Source organism: Camellia sinensis, chromosome 12, assembly GCF_055761805.1.
Source record: "Camellia sinensis isolate YWXY chromosome 12, ASM5576180v1, whole genome shotgun sequence".
In the NCBI taxonomy this organism is placed as follows: Eukaryota; Viridiplantae; Streptophyta; class Magnoliopsida; order Ericales; family Theaceae; genus Camellia; species Camellia sinensis.
In genome coordinates, this window is record NC_138972.1 from 156907403 (window position 1) to 156920539 (window position 13137).

Here is a 13137-nt window from a genome sequence, read left to right on the forward strand (position 1 = left end):
ATAATACAGTCCAAATAATGTACAAATTCCTAATTAATTTACAAATTAACTAAGAAAGCTGTAAAACTGGCATGCAAGCCAGGGACTGCCTTGCTTCTGATGAATGATGCATGTCTGGGCTGCCTTGCGCGGAAATCCATGACGATGCCCCAATTAGCCTCTGTTTGCACCTGTTCTTGAAATGCGTGCCAAGCCTCGGAAGACCGCTGATTCTTGATTTGCTGCAACAGAGAGCAGGAAAGGGGCATAGCAATGTATTTTCACAGATATATGCATGTCTCGATCCTCGTGCCACCAATCACGTATCTCGATGCATGATGGCCGAGGAGTCGAATTGTGCAACTCAATATGGAATGAATGCACGTATAAACACAACAAAACCTAACTCCATCATGGATAATCCGGAATGTCGGTGACTGGGGAATTGAGACACGTTCCGTCACTCGGAGTACGAAACGCACCTCGTTTCCCGTGCCCAGGGCTAACTCCTATCCTGAACACGATGCAATATGCATGATATGCATGAAATGCAACTAAGATACAATCCTAACATACACAATGTCATGGAATAGCATACACGTTGCACGAGGTAATACACAACCGAGCATACACAATGCTATGGATGAAATGGCATACGCAATGCAATAATGGGCTTACACCAACATGAGAGAGCCTCAGCCACACTCACACAGGAGGCCATCAGATGAAAACAAGATAACTCGAAATGCGTGCACCCGTGCACGCAAACCGAGGACCGACCCTCAGGCACCGAAATGCCACTCTAATGAGACATGGCAAAGACATGGAATATGATATGAAAACATGCAAAAATCAGTAGCAAAATGAGGGGCAAAACAGCCCCGAAACGAAGCGAAATGAAACCCGATGCATGGAATTTCTCCCGAAATGCAAAACTAGGTACATGAAATGGCTTACAGCTATACAAAGCATGCATAATTGATACATGGAATGAAAAGAAAGAAGCAAGGCAGCCCCAAAATAAGCATTTTTACAGTTCAAAGCATGGCCAAACAGCTAACACACATAGGGAAAAACTAGCATGCAAAAATGGCCCTAAATGTGAGATAATGAAGCAACTCACAGCTGATGTCCTCATACAGATTAGGGCCCTTCAAGAAAGTTGAAGAGGGGCCCAAAATATGATCTTTTACTGTTCTGAAAAGAGGCCAAAAACAAACACAAGTATGGCTAAATGCTCATGTAAGAAATGGGCCAAAAGGTGGCCAAAGAAGCAAGTAGTAGATGCTGGCCTTAAAAACAAAGGGGCCCTTCAACAACATTGAAGTGGGGCTAAAAATAATGCACTTTACAGTTGATGGCTGGACCCAAAACAGTATGCACACAAGCCAAAAATATTATGCAAAAATATGGTAAAAATGAGAGATATAACACAAAGTATATGAAATATGCCTCAAACCATGAAAGACCCTTAATGAAACATGAAGAGGAGGCCAAAATAAGACTTTTTTCAGTTCTGAAAAGAGCCCAAAAACAGAAGCACCCGAGGCTAACAAGTCATGCAAAAATGGACCCAAAATAGAGGTATAATGGCAAGTGATACATGGGGGTCTCAAACAGTGATGAGCCCTTCTTCAGTGTTGAAGAGGGGCTCAAAATAAGCCTATCTACAGTTTACTTCATGCTCCAACACAGATAACATATAGGCCAAAAATACTATGCAAGATTATGGCATACAAGAGGGATAATGAAGAAAATGCATCAAGAGGGCCTCAAACAATGAGAGGCCCTTAAGAAAAAGTGAAAAAGAGCTCAAAAGAAGGCCACTTTCAGTTAGGGCCGGAGCTCAAAACAGTAAGCAAGTATGGCTAAGAAATGTTGCAAAAATAAGCTCAAAAAGGGGGAAATGGTACTCACCCTTGAAGACAAGTCTTTGGTTGCTTCTTGGCTTGAGAAGTGGTGCCTCTTAGCTGCTGGAAAGCTCCCCAAACTTCTGGAAATGGAGTAGTGGTGGTGGTGCTTGGTGGTGATGAAGAAATGAGGTGTAGGACTTGGATGTTTTGCTTGAAAGAGAGAGATAGAGGGAGATATGAATGCAAGGCTTCAAAGCAATTTCTTCTAGCCCTTGGACCAAAGCTGGAGGCCAGTTATATGGACCAAGGAGAGGGAGGGCATGGAGGGAAAGAGTGGAGGAAAAAGGACCAACTTTCCCCCACAAGCTGTCCCCCGGATACAGATATTTTTTGGGGGAAAACAACTATACAGCTGTAAAGTACTCATCCTGAGGAGAGAGGCCGGCCACTTTTTGGAGCTGCAGGTGGCCGGCCGGCCACCCCCCCTAGCCGGCCGGCCAAGGGTCAAAAGGGTCAAGGTGAATTAGTGGCCGGCCACCACAAATTGCTGTCCTCCCAAGTTCCCTCATCACAACCCTGTGGTTCAAAATTGCAAATTGTAAAATAGGAGAGAGAATAGGCCATTTTTAGAAGGGGTTCAAAAGGGTCAAGCAACATTAGTGGCCGGACACCAACTTTTAGGGTCCTCCCATGTGTGTACATCACAAATATGTGGTTAAAAGTTCAAGAAAATGGCCCAAGGGTGTTCAACATTGGCTTGGAAGTGAGAAAAACGGGCGTCGGAGGGCGCCGGAGGATATATAACTGGTTGCTAAAACAATTGCTGGCCTTCCACCCTTCTACAGCCTTCCTGGTGATGAAACAGAGGTACCTGCCAAAAATGAACGAAAATCGATGCAAAACGGATGTTCGGGGGCCAAAATGCGCAGTTCGGGGCCCCGAAAACTGCCTGTTAAACACCGAAAGTGGTATTCGACCACGAAGTGGGTCTCTTAGACCTCAGTGTCCCTCAAAAGGGAGCAAATAAGAAGCATGCCAAAAACTGGAGCAAACGGAGATGGTTAGGCGGTCCCGAACCGAGTCACACGGCCAACGGCTCCGAAAAACCGGGAACCGGGCTCCGAAGTGGGCAAAATGGCCTACAGCCACAAAATGTAGCACGCAGCCACTGAGAGATGGTCTATGAGACCTCTCCCTCCCTTCGCGAAGAGAAACAGAGAAAACTGAGTCTGGTTCGCAAACCGAGGCAAGGCACAAAAGAGGGTTCGGAAATCCGGAGGCAGGGCTCACGGCCGAGTCTCTGAAACTTCTGAACGAGCACATTATACAGTATCACCGAGCGCTCAACTGGTGACGTCTGAGTCTCAAGGTCGGTCAAAAATGGGGTGTCTACAGATATTAAAAATATATATATAAATTAATTTTTAAAAATATTAACTCCTATCTAAAAAAATCCCGGATTAACTAACACATAATAATCAAATTAAAATCCGAATAGAATCAAAATTTGAGATAACATATGCAAGCTACATGTCAATTTTCTAGACTTTTCCTTCTTCTTTTCTTTTCTTTTATTTATTTATTTTTGCACTTTTAGCCTTTAAAACTACTAATCTAGATCTGTATTAGCCCATATCGAAGCGTCAAGTATCGTATTTGCTTAACCCCAATACTCTAGATTGCAAAAAAAACTAAACTAGCTAAGTTATTGTTCATTCTGTCCAGAACAACCCCCAAATAGCCCCTAAGACATTGTGTTTGAATTCTCTAAATCTAACCTTTTTGTTACCCATACAAATCTTTAACCCCTTATTTTTTTGCTAACGGTTTCAACCATGAAAACCAATTAAAAATCAACTGCAATAGCCTTCAAACCTATTAGTTTTGGGCTCACTACTAATAGGAGAGTGTTCACTACACTAGTCCTACATCACGAAGTTATATCCTCAATTAACTTTAGTTAATTATGTACTAGCTAATCTAATTGTTAGAATGACCATTCATTATTAGTTGTTGCAAGTTGTTTCATTGATATATGGAACACATGGTACATTATTAGACTTTTATTTTTTATTTTTTATTTTTTAAGAATCTTACACCTAGTGAATGGTTTTGATTGAGAGTCTCATATTCTATGTTATTAAAACTATCTTTAAGACAATTTATAGTTTTTTTTTTTTTTTTTTTGACAAAATTTCGAATTGTACTAGACCTTGTAGATATCTTTTAGTTTTGGGATTAAAAATACAAAAAACTAATTTTTAGTTCATTGCCATTGTCATGAAAATCAAGTTCTAGAGCCTTAATGAATTTTGAAAATAGATTATCATCAATATTGCTGCCATATGAAAGTAGTAAGGCACATTAGAAAGTTATGGGTGCCCTATGAATGGTTTCGTGTCAATATTTGTATAGGGCTTTTAATGACATATTATGAACCCTATGAACTTAGCATCAAAAGGTCAAAATAGCATTAACTATTCTTCTTATTAAATTTTGGGAGATTTTTATGCTACCAAGATTTAGGGTCAACTTGAGTGCAAGAAATATCCAAAACAAATTATACGAAAAAATCAAAGATTCTATTTTCTCTCAACTTTTTGTAAGTTTTTTCTTAAAAAGCCAAAAAATATTCAAAACATAATAATTTTTTTAACTCATATTTTAATTAAAAAATCAATAATTATTGTTGGATTACAATTAATGATTACTTAAATAAAGTTCTTGACTCACAAGTTCTATTTAGTGTGTTACATTGATTGTAACGTTTGGAAAAAGTACATTAAGAAGTTTTTTTGAAGTGATACGTTTAGTAATTTCAACATTATGAGAAAATCCACATTTGCTCACAGTATATAACACACGCGCATTTATACTTAGTCGTTATGTAATTTATACTAGAATCAAACCGTTGGGTCCATAAAAAAATAAATAAATAAATAAAAAATGATCAAACAATTCATGAGATCACTATTTGGAATTCATTGGTGCATCACCCTTAACTTTTTTTAGAAATAAAATATTATTTTGAAAAATATTATGCATAGACTTAGACAATATTTTCAATTTTTTGAGTTTATAAAAATATAAAAACTCATGTGTCATTTAATCATTGATTTTATATAATTTTTTTACAATTAGTTAAACCTTCACAATTTAGTTTATAAACTCATGTTATAAATTGAAGATATTTCTAAAAAAATCATCTTTCGATTGAAGCAAAAATTATAGCAAGAATTAGGACTTTTGCATAAGTTTATTCATATTAAACAATAATTTATTCTTAAATTTTAAGAAGTTTCAAAATTATCATGAACCAATCAAATTTAAATTGATTGATAAAAATTTAAAATAATGTCTTTATAATTAATTTAACTTCTCCTACTTGAATCAACACTTAGGCTAAATACATTTAGAAAATTGATTTATTTATGAAAACTGTAAAAAAAATTGAAATAATATACCATAAAATCAAAATTAAGATATTAAGATTCCAAAAAATATTACGATTGCTAGACATGACCCCTCGCCACTCATAATAAATTGTAAACTAAAATTTTTACCCAAAAAAAGACTTTTAATTCTTAATGTTACACTAAAAATATGAGTTGTACTAACTTAATCATAATTAAATGATTATGTTACTCAATACCGTTCTAAGTAAAGTCACATTATATTAAAGTAATGGAATGATAATATTTGAAATTTAATTTCTTTGTTATGACAAGGTTTTTAGTTTTTAGTTTTTTTAAAAAAATTATGAAAGGGTTAAATTTAAGAATAAAAAATTAAAATCCATGCACGAGCATATACAAATTAAGGAATAAGTCCATACACGAGTTTTAATTTAATGAATTTATTAATAATGTGTTTACAAATAAAAATTTCTTCTTATTAAACTCATTCCTGAATATAAATTATAATTTCAATCAAAGTTTTGCTACGAATACATTGTTCACTACATTTTTTGTATTATGAACATTTTTCATAATTGAAAAAATTAAAAAAAAAATTAATAGATAAGAGTGGAGGGGAGGGGAGGGGGAGGGGGAGTGTTATAATTTTAAGTTCGAAAAAAGTGATATGAAGTGTAATTTGCCTCAGTTCAAAAGAAGAAGTGTAATTTGCCTAAAGATCACTGTGTTACAAAGGTAGGAAGTAAACTTCTTAAAAATTGACTTACAAAATTCTTAATGATAAGTTATTTTAGAGACTATGAAAAAAAATATTTTACTTAGTTTTAATTTAACCAAATAATAAAAAATATGTAATTATTTTATGTCAAAACAAACCAACATTCTTTATATGTTGTAAGTTTTTTTCTTAAAAAGCTAAAAAATATCCAAAACATAATAATTTTTTTAACTCATATTTTAATTAAAAAATCAATAATGATTGTTGGATTACAATTAATGATTACTTAAATAAAGTTCTTGACTCACAAGTAATTGTAATTGAATGAGTTAAAATCCATATAATTATTTTAGAAGTAAAATTCAATATGAGTATATTGTTGATATTTTAAGTTTTTTGTTTCACTGAAGCGAGTGCATGGAGAGTGTTCCAATTATCTTCTACTGGGGAGGAAACATAATTCGGAATCCCGATGAAAGTGTGTCATATGATATTGAGCCGAAAGGGATATATAGGGTGCAACTTGGCACCACGCTTAACAATTTAAAGGAGATGTTCATGTCTAAGGTGGCAATTTACGGCAAAAGTGTCCGATTGAACTTCAAATGTAGATATCCTTATCGCCAGTGGCAAGCAATCAACAGATATAAGATATTACTGATCAATGACGATGAGACGTTGAACACCGTATTAAGTATCAGTGCAAGTTTCCAACCACCAAATTGTTTGGAAGTGTACATTGATAAAGAGGTTGTACGCAATGTGCCGAATATGACACAGATGGATTCTCATCCCTTCACTACATTGCTTATACAGGGGATTGACACGACAGCGTTTCAGTCTCCTATGTATGCATCAGATCAACGTTATTTAGTGGTCTACACACAACAGACATTTAAGGGCCATGGTATGGAATCAAGTTCGCGTGGTGGATATAATTATGAATTTCACAATAACACAGAAGATGTGCCCACCTGCAGCCATTAGACGACTTCAGTTGAAGTTGTTGGGAGTATGGTGGAAACGGTAAACTATGTGCAGTTTGCTGACAATATTGCTAACAATGACATGTATGGTCCTGATGTCGCCCTAGACGATAATGAAAATGAAATGTTTGATGAAGAAAATTTATTGGCTGGATCAAATGATGATGATGAAGAAAATGATGCCGACGACCCCATTGACCTTGAAAATGTCCCCATCCCACTTAGACCTGAAATCCCTTTCTATAAGAACATTCACATGGGTGGTGATTTTGACATGAGTAGCTGTGATGTTGTTCTCCATAACCGGATCTGGAACGCTGAAAATGAAGAGTTGCTTCGTCGATAAGAAACAACTTGTACATGCTATAAAATTGTACCACGCAAGAAATAATCAAGAGTATAAGGTCGTAACCTCCAAGCAAGACCTTTGGGTGTCTGCTTGTAAGCACGATTGCAGTTGGTGGTTGCGTGCATCTCTTAATAAGAAATATGGTCTTTTTGAAATAAAGCTGTATAGGGGTTTTCACCATTGTTTATACCCAAGGATAAACATGGACCACATTAATATTGACTCCAGTTACATTGCTTCTCATCTTTTGGGACAAGTTACGGTGAGTATAAAAAATAAATATATATCTATGTGTGTGTGTGTGTGTGTTTGTTTATAATGTTCACACCCAAATAATCCAACTCTTATTTGATTCTCGTATGCAGAATTAACCTCATATGCCAATTAAGAATGTCATCGAAGATATCAAAAAGACCATGAACTACAGTATATCATACAAGAAAGTGTGGCATGCAAGGTCAAAGGCAATTAGAATGGTATTCGGGGATTGGGATGAATCGTATAAGCAGTTGCCTAAATTCATGCATGCATTATAGACATCTAATCCTGGCACCATCGTTAAATGGAAGCATAGATATACCAGAGGTACAACCATCATGCCCGTCTTCCACTTTATTTTCAAGTCTTTCAAACCCGTCATTGATGGATTCAGATATTATAGGCCTATTATAACCATAGATGGTATATTCTTATACGGCAAATACACTGGTGTGTTGCGTGTAGCAACGATCGTCACTGCCAATGGCAAAGTATTACCACTTGCATTCGTTATTGTCGACACGGAGAGTTTAGAGTCTTGGTCGTTCTTCATTTCAAATATCAGGGAACATATTGTGATGGACCGACAGGGAGTGACTCTGATATCTGATCGAGCTGAGAGTATTTTAGCTGCTATGAGGCGACATTGGCTGAATCCCTCGCTCCAATTTGTTGGATATCATCGGCACTGCCTTCGACATGTTTGTAGTGACTTTAACACGTTTGTAGTGACTTCAACATAAAGTTTAAAAATAAGGAACTAAAACAACTTCTATGGAAAGCAGAGAGTGCTCATCAACGACGAAAGTGTAATACCTACTTAGAACAAATACAGGCCATTAACCAAGATGCCATCGATTGGGTCTGCAAAATGAATCCTGTGGAATGGGCCCTTGCGTATGACGGTGGATATCGGTGGGGGGTATTGACCAGCAATGACGCAGAGTGCTTCAACAGTGTCTTGAAAGATGCAAGGAACCTACCTATCTCAGCTATGGTTGAGTTTACATTTCGACAGTTCGTAAAATATTTTGACGAGATAGGAGCCCAAGCAGAAATAGATGCACGGAATGAGTTCCAATACCCTAGAGAGATGCAAAAAACTATCGAGGAGGGCATTGCAAGGAGAAATACTTTCCAGTTGATATCGTATGACAAGTTAGTTTGTAATGTAAACTAAATTGTGCTTATTATGTTGTGAAGTTAATTACACCTACAAACATGATAATTAGTTTGTATTAATAATGTCTGATAGGCCCTGCCGCGTCTTTGAGATGCAAACATCTTTTCGCCATGGACGAGGTCGCAATACACAGATTGTGCGCATGAATCAACCCATGTACAGTTGTGGCAAATATGAGATAAGATACTATCCATGTTCTCATATGCTCGCTGTTATGTCTGAATACGGTGACAATCCATTCGAGTACGTTGATCCAGTATATAGGCTTCCTATATACATGAGGGTTTAGGAAACTAAATTCAACCCAATACCGTATCAAAATTATTGGGATGATCCGCAGCGGACCTTAATGCCTAATGCACTATGTTTGCGAAAAGTAAAACGGGGTCGTAAATCTATGTCCCGTATTCCGAATGAGATGGATATATCAGATAGGCATTTAACCGCTCGTTGCAGTGAGTGCTAGCAGACAGGTCATGACAGATGAACATGTCTGGTGAGGCTTGGTCGATGAAGATTATGTAATGCTTACTTGAGTTTCGTGAATTGTGAAATTATAAAATGGTTGCCCTTTTTAATTGTGAGATTGTAATTGGACAGCTCATGTGAATTCTTAACTTGTAATACAAATGACCCCATATTAAACTATTAATTAATTATATTTACTAATCTTTTAGAGGTTAAACCAATTGAACATTTTGCAAACCCTAAAGCCTTTTTCTTAATTTGAACTCTAAATAGATCATTTTTAATTTTTTATATATTTTAATTGTTTTATATTAAAAAAAAATTTACAACTAATATACTAAACAAATAAATTAAATTAAATATGTATGCAAAAAAATTTAACTATAGCACATAGGCCTAAGTTTTTTATTGTGTATTTGATTGAAAATGTGTATTAAAAAATTCTATACTTAATCAAATAGTTCTTCTACCATTTGAAAATTTAATATTTATAAATAAATTTAATATTTTCAAATACTCCAAGCATTTTTCACATTTAAAATTTATGAATAAATTTATGTAATTTAAAAATTTTATACTATATTGAAACTTTTAGCATTACAAAATCAATAATTAAGTTTTGTCAAATATGCCATAAATCTAATCATCAACCTATTTTTTAAATAAAATTTTCTCATTCAAATTTTTGACAAATATTTATGTAGGAAAACTATCCATATGTTACTACATTATGTTCATGGTCATTATTAAGCTTATGTAACTTAAGCCCTAAAATAATTTTGAAAAAGATTTCTATATTAGTTATAATATAGATAACGTGACCATTTCAAAGGTTTTTATAAATTTTAGATTCTGTTGAATTGTTTATCATATTTAATGACACATAATTTTAAATCTTAAAATAGAAATATATATGTATATATATATTTAAAAATCATAAATTATGGAATAATTAGAGTTTTTTTTATTATTATAATTAGATTTTAGTGAATTGCTTCCATATTACTGGCACACAAATTTATAATTTTAAAATAACTGAGCATATTTTTGTTTTAGAAGTCATAATTTATGGAATAATTAGAGTTTAATTGTTATAGTTAAATTAGAATTAACCAATAGAATTTTTTTAAATAAAAAATAATTAGATTTTAGTGAATTGCTTCCATATATAGTATCACACAAATTTAAATTTTGAAATAACTGAGCATACTTTCCTTTTACAAATCGTAATTTATAGAATAATTAGAGTTTTATTGTTATGATTAAATCAGAGTTTTATTGTTATGATCTAATATTTCACTTGTACAGGCTTCATGGCACATCTACCTGAGAAGGTCCCACTTCTTATTCATCCATAATTTGAGAGCGTACATGAGAGAGAGAGAGAGCACGCATTTGAGCGCTAATTTCTAAAAATATATAGGAGAAATTATAAAATAAATAAATAAAAACCAAGTTTATGTCTTCCAACAAAATAAATAATGTCTTACATCCAAAAAAAATAAAACAAAACAAAATAAATAATGTCCCTCTAAATAATAGGGATTTTTTTAAGGTCCCTTTATTCAGATTTTATAGCATAAAGGACATTCAATATTTTAATAATGTCTAAGGTCTCTCAAATTGATCCAAAGAAAATTCGACCTCACAGAGAAAATCTCACCAAAGAAATTCTGTGAAGAACTTCTCTGAACATTCTAGAGAAATTCACTTCAATACAGAGAAATTCACTCTCCACCACAGAGAAATTCACTCAAACCCAGAGAAATTCACTTAAACCTAGAGAAAATCCCTTTCCAAACCCAAAGAAATTCACCCAAATCAGAGAAATTCCCCCTTTCCAAACCCACAGAAATTCCCCCTTAATCTTTTCTGATTAAAGCCGTGTCTGGTTGGGGACCTTCGATACGACAAAGGAGGCGGCCAAAGCCTACAACTTTGCTGCCAGAGAGTTTCGTCGTGCTAAGACTAAGACTAATTTTCCTCAACCGGAAGAGAATAATGATGTGAAGATCAATGAAATCAAGAAAGTGAATTGTAATCAGAGTCCGAGTGAGAGTAATACCGTCGAGTCTTTGAGTCGCGAGGGCTTCTCTCCGGCACTGATGGTCGATTCATCGCCTTCGCTCAATCTCAGTCTCTCTCATGGCGGCAGATTTACCGGATTCGGCACCGTCACCGCTAGGTTTCCGTTTCGTCAACCTCAGTTTCATGCTTCTCCAGCGATCGGAGTTTTGCCTCCAACCGCGAATCAACTTTTCTATTTCAACGCGATTTTTGCGGTCAGGGAAAATGAATCATGACTTTCTTCGAGATCTCCAAAACCAACGGATGATGCGGCAACGGAGATGGTAGCGTGGGGAAAGGGAGGAAAGATTGGGTTACAGTATGTACAGAAGAAGAAGAGAGGAAATTTTTTTAAGTTAAGAGAGTCAAATTTCTCTATGATATATGAGTGTGGGTTGAGAGAATTTAGACATCACAAAATAATATTGTTGATTTTTTACATTATTAAAAATGGGAGAGGGACCTTAGATTAATTTTCTCCTAAAAGAACCAAAATAAATAATGATTTTTAAAAAAAAATTAAATTTAAATTAATTTTTTGATTTATTAATCTAAATTATTTGTCTATTTTTATTAACTAAATTAATGAAAAAATGATATTTTAGTTATTATTTTCAATGTTGATGTACAAAAAGTATTTAAAATATATTTTTTATTGAATATAGTGACTAAATTTTTTTTTTTTGTCAATTTTATTTAACAAAAATAGACAAATAGTTTAAATGTAAAAAAAAAAATCAAAAAATTAGAGTTAAAATTTGCAAAATTAAAAATTTATTTTGTTACAAAATTCAAATTTTTTGTTTTATAATTTTTCTAAATATATAATGTAACGACGAGACAAGTGGACATGACAAATCTAAAAAGGCAACTTAAGGAGAAAACCTGTGACTTCGACGAATAAGGTGCGATCAGGGTATCACGAGCTTATGTGGGAGAGAATGTCACGTCCTGCTAAGTTATGTAGCTAGAATTGCCTACCAAGAGGAGGGATGAAGGAATGGAGGCTAATGGAAAATTCCGAATGTTCTTGGAAGACTTGAGATAATGTTGGAAGGTTGTACATGATTCTAGAATGTACTTCTAGAATAGGATCTAGAATATTCTTGTAAGATAGTAGAGGCCTTCTACACACCCTAATTAATAAAGGCTTTATAATGTTCCTAGGAATGCTAGGCTACCTTATTGAAGGCTAATTTGGATCATATCTATTAAAAGTGTAAGAGTTCTGTCTTTAGTGAATACACAAGCATTTTCTTAACTCTCGTGTGTATTAGCGCTCTCTTCTGCACTAAAGGGTTATTAAAGACTAATCTAGCATCACTTGTCTACCTTGTGAGTGTACAATTGTCTCACTTGTCTAGCTTGTACTGATACCTTGGAAATAACTAAGTCCGTGACAATGCACTTGCTATATTAGTATCACGAGCTGATCCACCGATACTTGCCATAACAGTACCTCCTCCCGCTTCTACTCAACTCGCTTGAGAGGAACCAGAAAGAGGAATCCAAGCAATGTGAAAAACAAAGTGATGGAAAAAATCAATCGATGAAAAATGGACTCCCTGTCATATGTCTTCACAATTACTATGAGCACACCACCTAAGCTTTGCTGAGGCTATGTCATAGAGAAAAGCTCAAGTTTCATGAAGAGCCAGAACTAGAAAAGAGAAGATGATGAAGATTGCTATGGTAATTGTCAGCTAGCGCTGAATCTTCTCCAAGCTCATCAAGCCAAGGTTGAGCGTGGTCGAAAACAACATCAACCGAGTCTTGTGAAGTCCAATAGCTCCAACCAACAATCAATGCATTCGACTATTCCGCAGAAGCACCAAAATGACGAGTGCACAACAATGTTAA